This window comes from Pteropus alecto, unplaced genomic scaffold (genome assembly GCF_000325575.1).
Source record: "Pteropus alecto unplaced genomic scaffold, ASM32557v1 scaffold76, whole genome shotgun sequence".
In the NCBI taxonomy this organism is placed as follows: domain Eukaryota; kingdom Metazoa; phylum Chordata; class Mammalia; order Chiroptera; family Pteropodidae; genus Pteropus; species Pteropus alecto.
In genome coordinates this window covers 11,368,115-11,379,905 of record NW_006443138.1, presented here as the reverse complement: position 1 = coordinate 11,379,905, position 11,791 = coordinate 11,368,115, and the positions used below count along the sequence as shown (strand labels likewise).

At 35.7% G+C, this 11,791-nt stretch overlaps 1 long non-coding RNA gene and 1 pseudogene across 1 annotated transcript in view; both read right to left on the bottom strand.

Annotated features, from left to right (window-relative positions):
• Positions 1 to 244: 244 nt before the first annotated feature.
• Positions 245 to 363, bottom strand: LOC112472418 (annotated as a pseudogene).
• A 1,770-nt stretch (positions 364 to 2,133) lies between these two features.
• LOC112472255 overlaps positions 2,134 to 11,791 on the bottom strand; it is a 62,255-nt gene continuing 52,597 nt past the window's right edge. Inside the window, exons 5-6 of the long non-coding RNA XR_003043589.1 lie at positions 4,432 to 4,577; positions 2,134 to 4,290 (exon numbers count right to left, since the gene is read on the bottom strand). This is a non-coding gene — a long non-coding RNA (uncharacterized LOC112472255). The remainder of the gene's footprint in view (positions 4,291 to 4,431; positions 4,578 to 11,791) is intronic.

Below are 11,791 nucleotides of genomic sequence, written 5' to 3'. Positions count from 1 at the left end.
TGATGTTACCATTGAGTTTATTATTTTTGGTAATTCCGCAAGTGTGTTGTGTCTTCCCATTAAGAACTTGTTCCAGTAATGCATATTTGAAACATCGAATTATCAGTACTATCTACTTTGAGAGATTCTGTGTCATAGGAACTACCCCACTGTTATTTATTTTTTTTAGGTGAGGCAACCCTTGGTTGACCTCATAGATTGCAAGGATTTTGTCAGTTTATAATCCCTTACTTTTTATTTTTTATGCCTACAGTATCTGGTCTTCCTAGGTGTTCTCTCATCCAAGTACTAACCAAGCCTGACCCTGCTTAGCTTCCGAGATCAGACAGGATCAGGCCTGTTCAGGGTGGCATGACCGTAGACCCGCTGTTATTTTTTTCTTTTCTTTTTTCTTTTCTTTTCTCTTCTCTTTTCTTCTCTTTTCTTTCCTTTTCTCTCTCCTCTTCTCTCCACTTCTTTCTTTTTTAACAGTGTAACAGCTATTTGAACTATACATCTGTTAAAAAGAAGTTAACTTCAACTCTTAACTGCTTTCCTGATGGTTATATTGAAAAACTTCTACACCTCACTGCCATCTGGCGTCGTTAACTTCTGAAATCATTTTTAGGCAATCTGTGCTAAAGTGTGTGTGTGTGTGTGTGTGTGTGTGTGTGTGTAAAGACATTTTTTAAGGAATTTTTTCTTGAAATTACTTTCAGTAACTCAAAAAAGTTTAAGTTGTATCTGCTGTCCTTATTCTACTAAATTCCACACACATACGGTTTGTGTTTTTGAAAAGCAAAACCTCTCCTAGCTCCATTTACTTATCTTGGTGAATCTGAGAGACTCCAGGAAGTAATTCCCAGAGTAATATCATTTTTGTGCTAGTAATTCCTTCTCCTATTCATCTTTGAGGTTACGGCACTGAAGGCAACTTTTAAAACACAAGGTAATCTAGAAGTAGTATCACATTAAGCCCTGAGACCTTAAATTAGTTCATTAAGGGGGCACATGGCCAAGGAAATGGGAAGCAGCACAATTCAGCACTGATGGAAAAAAGGGCAAGAAAATGAGTATTGCCAGATGGTCTCAGTGAAAGCCCTGGGCATAATGTAAAAATGTGTAGAAAAACATATATACAGTATTGGAATCTTGACAATAATCTACACTGTATTAATAGTTTGCAATAGATTATATAACATTTATGAACTTAATATTTTTTTGCAAGTAGATAAGTTTTAAAGATCACCAAATTTCCTTACTTACAGACTCAAAACTAAATCTATTGAATTCATAGAAAAATGAAATACTCAGGTTGTAATAAATCCTTTCCATTTCAGAAGATGCCCCCAAATTGCAACAGAATATGTCATCAATTTTACCAAATTTGGAGAGGCAATAGTTTTTCTGGGGGTGGGAATGAGGAAAACATCATGAATTATCAAGATGAGTTCCTACCTCAAAGGATATGCACATCATATCCGAGGAATCAAATATTTAACAAAGGACAAAATTACTCAGATGTAGATGTGGGTTCCTTGAGGGCTTTTTCATATAAGTATATAGAGACACTGCTTGACTAAATTTTAAGTGGTTAAGAAGAGTTGCTGTATTCTCTGTGTCTGGTCAAGAATAGTGATTTCTCAGAGTAAGTCCAAATAAGAACATTACAAGTGGATTTTTAGTAGGAAAGATCTCTGAATATTTGAAGGCATCTGTGGATACATGCAGCATTTCGGAGGTAAAGTTTTTTTAAATTCTAAGTAGTTCTTCCATAATGTAGAAATACTTTTTTACAGTGACAACCTTACTATCATTCCTTTTCTCAAATTATGTTGAAAATAATTTATTCAACGAATATTTTTTTAAGTGTCTGTGATGTGCCAGACACTGTTCTAGGTGCTGGATATGAAGAAAACAACAACAACAAATACATACATACACATATTTATATACATGGAATGTAATATTTGAATCGAGGCTATTTTGAGGTATGATTGGCAATTTTTGAAAAGTCAATTCTATTTATATATCAGAAAGATAAGGCAAAGGAAAAACAAAGTTATTAAACTAAATGAAAATTTAAAAGTAAAAATTTTACAAAGATTTTTACACTTGTTTTTTTTTTCAATAAAGCTACTGAACTGCCTTGTATTCTATGAGAATCAAGAAAAATAATAATATAACAGTGTCCTGAATTCTGGCTGGTGGAAAATACCAACTATGAAGCAGGAGTCATGTCTTCCCAGGCTGCTCTGCAAGAGACACCTGTCTTGAGGTGTCAATAAGATTAACATCCAAATAGCAAATTGGCCCAGAAACATGAGGTGTTGGCCCAGGAAGTAAGTGCAAAAGCCTTTTCCAGGGAAAATGTCTGTCTCCAAAGCATGCCAGGTCGTGATAATAATACACTTTGCTTAATTGGGAAGTTAATTTTTTATTAAATTTTTTTTTTATATCATGGGCTGAAACCTCTTATATTAACTATTCAGATCATTCTGAGGCACTTGGCCAACCTAAGTGAAATGTAGATAAAATTATGTACCAACCCACCTGGTTATCTGCAGAGTCCCTCCAAAAATGGTGAAATGGAGGGAAAGAAGAAATTTAAGCAGAGGGATGAAAGAAGCAAAGACAAATGTGGCTTAATTTACACGTTTAACTGGGGCTAGCTCATAGAGGACCTTCTAGGTCATGGTTAGGAGTTTGTGTATTTCCCTAAATGCAATGAAAGGTAATGGAATATTTTAAATGGGGATATTTTGAGGTATGATTGACAGTTTTTGAAAAGTCAATCCAATTGGTCTTTTATGTGAAAAATGGATTAGAGATGGGTAAGGCTAGAAACAGAGAGAAAATTTTCAGTAATTAACAAGGCGGCTATATGAATATTTGAGTAATGAGTGCTGGTTCCTTGGACTTGGGAGGTAAGAGAAGAAGTAACGTGAAGTATCCAGATTTGGGGTATATTTTGAAAGCAGATCTGATATGACTTAATCATGAAGAATACGAGAAAAAGAGAAGAATCAAGAATGATTCCTGTGTTTTGATTTATGGAATGGGGTAGAGATGGAAAAGACTGGATGAACAGATTAGAAGGGGAGTCCAGAGTTCTTTAAGTGTTGGGGAGCCATTGAAGTTTTATTTGGTTTTTGAGCATGATTAGTTATACTTCAGGAAGACAGTAGGTATCTGTGAACTTGTAAGTGTAAGAATTAGAAATGTGGGTTCTTAGTTATAACATTAGTCAGCTATATGACAGCAAAAGTTACTTAATCTCTCTTTGAATTACTAACATTCACGATCATTATTAAAGCTTCTTAAGTAACTAAGAAACTAAACTAGGAGCTGTGAGTACCAATCTGAATGAGACATACTCCTTAAGAGAGGAGCTTGCACTGTATCTGGAATCACAGCAAGAGCACATGTAACTATAACAGTGAGTTTTAATATTCACAGTTGTGTTTCTGGTGCAAGACCAAAGTGCTATGGGAGTTCCCAAACTGAGAAGATCTTATCTGTCTGGAGTGGTTATGGTGGACTGGGGGAAGGTATTTGATGAAGTGCTTAGGCTTTAAAGGATTGGTAAGAGAAGAGGAACTTGGTCATTATTGAAAAGTCGCTCCAAAGTCCCTCTGCATGCTAATTAGATATGGTCTTTATGATCATCACCGTTTCTGCATATATTTTAATTTTCCCATCTTCTTTCCACAGACTGACAACTTTGTTTTTCATTTTTTTTAAGGTCTTTAGTTACCATTAGGGGGAGATATTATTAAGCAAATTATTAACAGATGACACACTCTCATGCCATCGGATGTTGAGCCACTTTGTGGGTAGAGGAAATACTCTGAATAAGGCCACAGAGCATGAAGAGAAATTGAGAGCATCAGATGTGGAAACTGCTTAAGGTAAAGCAAACTTCTCTTCCTCAGTGACTCATCGGTTTGCATTTTAAGAGGCTTGAAGCTTTGCCTTCAAAGATACTAAATTATTCCTCGCTAGTCCAGGGTCTAGCACAGTAAAGAAGAGGTACTCAAGAAGGATCACTGTTTCTTTGGGTTGGCAAATCCTGTATTCGCTGCTGTTGTTTTTGTTTAATCATGCCACTGAAGCTGAGACAACTTGATGGAAGCAAAAACCAGAGATGGAGTGGAGTAAAAGCAGTCAATCTTTGGCTTTTCTTGTTTTGAAAACAGCTGTTGAGGAGTTTTCTTCATTTTTCGACCCTTCAAATTGTTAACCCTTTTGATGGCAACAGATTCCTCAGGGCATAGTCAAAAGCTAGCATATGTCAGCTTCTCTTTTGACCTATAAGAAGGAGCAAGAACAAAAAATGCAGAGGGCACATTCTAGGCAGAAGAGCTACTATCAACAAGGCAAAAAGGTGCCTATGAGCCATGTGCCATGTCGCCCATTGGAAGATGGTGTTTTTGATAGAACTATTCCTACCTACTCTAGATAGAAGGCTGCATATTGTTGTTTATTATCCAACTCCATTTTCCATTTATCATATCCACTTCTTTTTCCCCAGGAAGCCTTTATTTTCTGCTTAAATAGGAATCATAGATGGATGGGCTGGAAATGGAAGTGCTCACCTGCAGAAAAACATATAAGAAATACGTACTGTATCTTCATGTTATGTTGCTTGGTCATAATGTCTCTGCTTTTGTAAGTGATCCTGTCCTCTTTTTCCTTTTCCTTTCTATTCCTCAGGTTAGCACAGTAAAATAAGCATAATTCGTTTTTCCTTTATTATCAGAGAAGTACATTTTTAAAACTCTTAAAATATTTATAAGCGTAAAGATTCCTTGTTCAATAGGGGAAAATTAGAAATACAGAACACCATATATCATGAACTCACAGATCAGTGTGTCTATGTGTGACATGCAATGATAACTGTATCATATTGGATAGGAATTATGTTTTCCTCATGTGCTGCAATAAACATACAGTGTAACAAAACTATATTACAGATTCATTACAATTACACGATGGTTTTTCACTTAGCACAATAAAATAAAAATAGGACAATGTTTTTTTTAAAAAAACAAAAGAAATATGGATAGAGAAAGATAGATAGAATCACTTATAATCTCACTTCTCAAAATAACTACTCTAAATATATTGTAAATAAATTTCCTGTCCTTTCCAACATGTGCATACACATAGAAGCAGTAAATTACACATGTTCATCTATAAACTGCTTTTCTCTCTTAACAATCTATCAGTTAATGTTTTCTAAGTGTGATTGTATAATTTCAAAACAAAGTTATGTAAATTTTGAGCTTTTCTCAAAAAGTTCCCAAATATTTCTGAGAGTTTCCTGGGGGGGTTGGGAGTGGGGGTCTTATATGAAGTCTAAAAATAATCTTCTTGGCTATTTTTCTCTCTTCAAAGCATGAAGCTCTTTTCTCCTTGATTACTTTCTCTTTTGCAATTAAGAGCAAAGGTGTGGCTATGTTCTCCTACTCTCCCCCTTCCCAGTGACAGCATCTTTGCTGCTGGTGGTGGCAACTAATGTCTGAGAGAAAGTTCTTAATGCTTGAGGCCCGAGATACAGATATCTGCACCAAGTGTGCCCGTCCTACTCTTATGAATGTGATTAAAACTAACAGAGATGTTGAATTTTGTTCTCAATGTAGCTGATATTTTGTTCTTTATTCTATCTTTTAATTAAAGCCCCCCTTCCCCGTAGAACTCATGCATTCACCTGCTCATTCATTCAATAAGCACATGGGCTAGGAAATCAAAATAGATATGATCCCTGAGTTCTTGAGCCTCTGGTCAAATAGAAAATCAGGCATTAAGCAAGTAAACACACCAAGAAATACTAAAACTTTACTAGTAAGGGGACTATGGATGCTCTGCAGGAAAATATTAGAGGGAGCACAGTTCATCTTGCAGACTTTGGAGGCTGCTCTCAGGAAATGAGTCAGTGGAGGCTGAGAAACTGATAATTTGCATTTCCAATACCATCTTGTCCCAGAATCATTTTCACCCTGATGCTCCAGCCCATCTTCCTAGATGTCACCCACCTTCTAGACCCATCTCTCTTCTTAGAATGAGCTCAACCTCCAAGACCTCTCCATCCTTTGATAAAAGGATTCTGCTGGGCTACTCTCCACATCTCTAACTTTCTAGAATCCTGGAATGAATTCAGCTTATAAACAGTTTCAAATCTAACCATTTTTATACCTTCCCATACAAAGATGGTTTGAAATAGCTTCTCAATAGATGATTTTTATAATCGAAGCAAATACCTATATCTATATCATCTTATAATTGAGGAAATATCTATTAGAATGCTAATACTACTCAGTGCTATTCTGTGGTACCAGGATCATACAGTAGCTTTCACAACTGTAAAAGAATAATGAATTAGAAGAAAAGAGACGTTTTATTTTTTCTCAAAGAGGTTTGCTTTTGTCCTTTGAATAATAAAGAGTTTTCACATGAGAAATAGAAGAAGACAGTGAGATAGAGGGAGAAAAGGAGGGGGAGAAGAATTGAGAGAGTGAGAAAAATAAACGGTTATGTATTTTAAATGCCAAGGTTCTTACTGCTCCTCAACCTTCCTTGGCTTAATGACCTAATATAAATGAGATACGGTTATACTCCAGTACCTTTAAGTTATAGAGCTAGGCAAATGTCTCTCACTCCATCTTTTTGATCTATTTCATTTTTCTTTAATGACAATTCTCTGTGCTCTTCTTCTCTATGCACAGACCAGGTGACCGGGGCTTCTAATAGGTAATGAGTTGTTTCATAATAGAAGTTTACGATAACCTTGGCCTCATAAAGTCTTCTCTATGCATAGGAGCCATTTATGAAAATATATGAAGATATCATAGATCTGTTATATCTTAGGAAAATGGCATCTGACAGCATGACATTTTAAAACAGTGTGCGAGCATGACATGCACAGACCAGGTGACCGGGGCTTCTAATAGGTAATGAGTTGTTTCATAATAGAAGTTTACGATAACCTTGGCCTCATAAAGTCTTCTCTATGCATAGGAGCCATTTATGAAAATATATGAAGATATCATAGATCTGTTATATCTTAGGAAAATGGCATCTGACAGCATGACATTTTAAAACAGTGTGCGAGCTTCTGAGCATGACTTTTGTGTGGAAATAAAAAGATATACACAAACACAGCTCAGTGAGCTGCAAACGAGAACATTGTAAATTAGAGCAGAGCTCAAGAGGGTCACAAAAATTAGAGGTCATTTCTCTGTTCATTGCTAAATCTGGGATAGCTTTTTTTTTTTTAACTTTGGCACTTTACAATCTTAAATCACTACCTTATCTACATAAAAAAAGTCTTATAAAAATATTTTGTCTCAAACTGCTTAGGTTATAATTCTGTTTTACAAGAGACATTTCTTATCATTTCAGTTGCCTGAAAAGTCACCTTGTTATATCACTGAATTCTGCTGTGTTGTTGAATTTTTAATAGGCTTTCCTAGACTTGATCCTGCAGTGGTCAATGAAGTGAGAAGCCAGAAAAGTGAAGCCAGAAAGGCAGATGTAAATGTATATGCTGACCTTGAAGCAGCCCCTCAACTCTAGATGCTGTCAGGTGGAGATGCTGTCAGAGCTGATATGTCTTCCACTGGGCAAGATGGTGGAGATCCTACCTCTTCAACGACACTCTTATTTCCCTCCCATAACATCTCGCTCTTTTCTCTATTATTCAGAAAATATAACTGCCTATATTTAGAGCAGTAATTCTGTGGACCATCAGTCTTTCAGCAACAAGAGAGGTGATATAGTGAGACTCGTTGTGGTGATATTATTAGCACAGGATATGTAAAGCCTGATTAAAGAGACTAACCCCCTATGTAAAATTTTGCCTTTCATAAAAAAAAAAGAAAAGAAAAGAAAAAAAATCAGTCAGTTGGTATTGCAGAAACCTGGAATCTCTTTGTGAAATGCAGTATGCCTAGACAGATTTAAAATTTACCATTTTGCTGATATAATGGCAAGTGTATTTCATCAGAAGTAATAATAGCTATACCATGTATTGATCATTTATTCTCTGTCACACACTATGTTCGGTGCCTTCTATGTGATCTTATTTAACCCTTACCACAACTTTTTGAGTAAGGAAGTTATTATTCTCATAGCACAGATGGAGAAGCTGAGATTTAGAAAGAAGAAATCAAACGTTCAGTCTCATATCACTAGATAGTGGTAAAGCCAGAATGCAAACCCCGGTCTGTGCCCTAATCACTAACTTCAGTCTCACAGAATTAATATTAAATGACAGATTCAGTAAAATCATTTGATTATCTCCGAAAAGAATATGTTTCCGAAGAATATCATAGATTTTTTTCCTGAAGCATTAAAGGAAAGTATTCATGCTTGTTAATTTTATGGATGATATGCATTCATTAAGATAAGTACAATGTGCAGCTCAGATTATGCCAGTTTTTAACAAGCAAATATTGCAGGATTCCCAAACTAGAAAAATAAACTGCTTTGGGATGGGTAAGAATCCAGGTCACCTAAAAATACCCCAGTGCTTTTTAGCTATTTTTAAGTTAAGATATTTTTGTTCTGTGTAATAGTGTAGGTAGAACATATTTGATGCTCACAAGAGCTAAAATAGAATCTCACAGTGCTTTCATGAGAAAGCTTTCATTATTCTATTTTGTGTATTGAAGGACAGACATATTGAAATATGTCATTTTACTGATTGTAAAATGACAGCAAACATTTACTGAGCATGTAATATATCCCAGGCACTCATTTAATTCTCACAATCGCTCTATGAAGTAGATATCCCTATGTTACAGATGATAAAGCTGAGACAGAGTTACATAACTTTCTCAAGGTCATACAAAGTAACAGAACCAGGATGGAAGTCAGGCATCCATCTCTGGAATCTGTGCTCCAGGTCACTCTGTGGCATCACCTCTTCTTCTATACAGGCTACTATATTTACATATTAAGCATACCATATGTTGCTATTTATGTTTAAACATTTATTTTCTAATGTTGCTCTCCATAATGACTGCAATTCATAACCCTGGCTTAAATTTCTTTAATTATCTAATCAGTTCAGTTGCATTTTTGGCTTTTATTTCTTTCTGCACAGAATAATCGTGATGTTAGACTTTTTCAGTTTCTTCATTAAATTACTCAGACAATAAACATTCATTCAGCGCATAACGCAAATATTATCTATAACCCACTTTGCTAAGCATTGGGGGAGTTACAAAGACTCTACTAAAGCTGACGAATAAAGGAGGGTTGGTGTAATGGACTAAGGCTGACTCAAGTAACACAGCTAACTTGACTACAGTTCAGGATAAGGTATTACCATAAAATAGGTGAGAAGCACTGTAGGAGTTGAAAGAAGAAATTCATTTTATCGGGACAGAGATCAAGAAAGATTTATGAAGGAAATGGAATTGAGATGAAATTAAGGTTGTCTCGAAGAATGAATATTTGCTATCAGAGATGTGACATTCAGAAAGGACCTTAGAGATATTGTACCTAATTCTCTCATCTTGAGATAATAACAAGAACCAGAAATGTTAACTGATTTCCCAAGGTCATCTGTAACTCCTGCTTCAATTCCAAACCAAAATGCTTGCTTAGTACTTTTTTCAAATAGTTTTGACAGATTGTCCTGAATTCAGTATTCGTTACCTTGCTTAAATCTTAGATACTCCTAAGAGGCAAATAAAATAAAACAGATCTTTAGTAATTAGTAAAAATAATTAAGGAAAAGTAATGCTGATTAGGCAAATCTGAGGTAGAGCCTGACAGATTTAGTGCCAAATCAGGCTTGGAAGAGAAGAAGAAGTAGCAGATGGAGTTTTGTGGTAGTGATGACAGCAGGTGGGAAACAGGTAATAGCAAACAGATGGGCCTCATAATATAGAAAGACCACCAGCATCACATTTTCCACTGCTTTGTTCCCACATGGTTATAAGATTCAATATAGTTCACTGAAAAAATCTTACTAAGCACAAATTCTTACAAAGGTATAATGTGAGGTGTTATCAAAGGAAAGTATTAAAATAAAGATGTTTCTGTACGCTGAAGCTCAGAAAAGTAGGAAATATAAAACAAGTACAAAAAGATGCCAATATCAGGCAAAAGAAGACAAATAAATGCTACAAGAGAAATATATAAGGCATTCATGGAGATGATAACACTCAGGATCAGTGTTGTCTGTAAGGGTGAAAAGGTCAGAAAAGCAAAGGAAATTCTCAAGATAAACCGAAGATCAGAGGCAGGTAAATGCTGGAGAGGATTTGCTTAACTGCCAATGGCGAACAATGTAGTTATAGACAGACAAACACATGTCATGGGAACCTATATAATAAGGTGGTCCCATAATTATCAGTATGGGACTGGGAACAGATCACTTAAACCTCTCTCAACTTTTATTTCTGCTTTTCTAAAGTGAGATAGTTCCTACATTCTTTTCCAGGTTTAGGAGTTAGTAATCTCCTAACTAGAGGCTTGTTAATTGCTTAGATGAATATTTCCCCAAATATGGGACAGTATATGCTACAAGTGGAATGCAGATTTTAAGTGGTATATATGTAATATTTATATTAATAATTACATAAGTTTTTTAGAGCTTCTTTCTAAGTATACGATACTGATTTCCATTTTTTTTGTAGTGTTAGAAGTTTTTCTTTAAAACTTACACAAATTTGGTGTAAGTGAAAAATGTAATACCGAGTTGTAGAAAAACCTTAGGTATTTTTATCGATGTGTTGCAATTCAATTCATACAAGGTTCGCAGTTCACACCATAATATAACTATGCTATAAAATTTATTCATGGACTCATTCATTTATTATACAAGTATTTATAGAGTGACAACTGTGTAACCTCCTCTAGATTCAGTGGTGATAATTTGGTGAACAAAAACAAACAAAATCTTTACCTTCATGGAGCTGACATTCTGAGGTGAGAATGACTACAATAACAAACATGATAAGTAATATAGGGTGTCGGTAGATGTTAAGTGCTAGAGGAAAAGAGTAGAGCAGGATAAGGGAGACAGGGTAAGCAAAAGGTATGTGTTAGATGAGGTGGTCAGGTAGGCCCATTGGAAAGGTGACATTTTATCAAGAATTTCAGAGAGGTGGGGGATCGAGCCCTGCGAATATCTAGGAAGAAGAATAATGTTGTGTTTTACTTACCACCAAATAAAATTGATGTTCCAAGAAAGTGTGTCTTAATGCTCCTCTAGAATCCTGCATCCTGAATTAATGCACATCATAGTCATGTTACCAACACCAGGGAACACAGAAACTAGAGTATTTGGAAGGGGGAGGAGAGGAGAGGACAGAGGAGGTGTATTTCATGTGGAACACGGTTAGAAATACTAGAGAGACATCCCATGGAGAAATCCAACAAGTTGTTGGAGATGTGGGTGTAAAATTTAGAGGTGAATTTGGATTTGAGGAAGTAAATTTTGGAGTCATTTCTATAACATTTAAAACTGTGGCATTACATAGAGAAAAGAGGTAAACAGAACCCTAGAAACCCCATTTCTGTAAGGGATCGGTGGTGGGGAGGAGGAGACTGAGAGAACTAACATGTACTCATTGCTCTTAAGAGTCAAGCCTTTGACTGAGAGCAAAGCAGTTTGTGTGTGTTATATACTGATTGCAAAGGAAGTAAGCAGTGAATATGCAGTGAACTTATCTTTCAAGTTTTGTAGAAGAAGCTCTAAAGCATAGTGGTGGTGAAATGTGTGGTCTCTAAAGTTAAGAGAGACTGAGTTCAAATATCCATAGTTTGGGTGTAGGTAACTTACGTCACGCTCTTC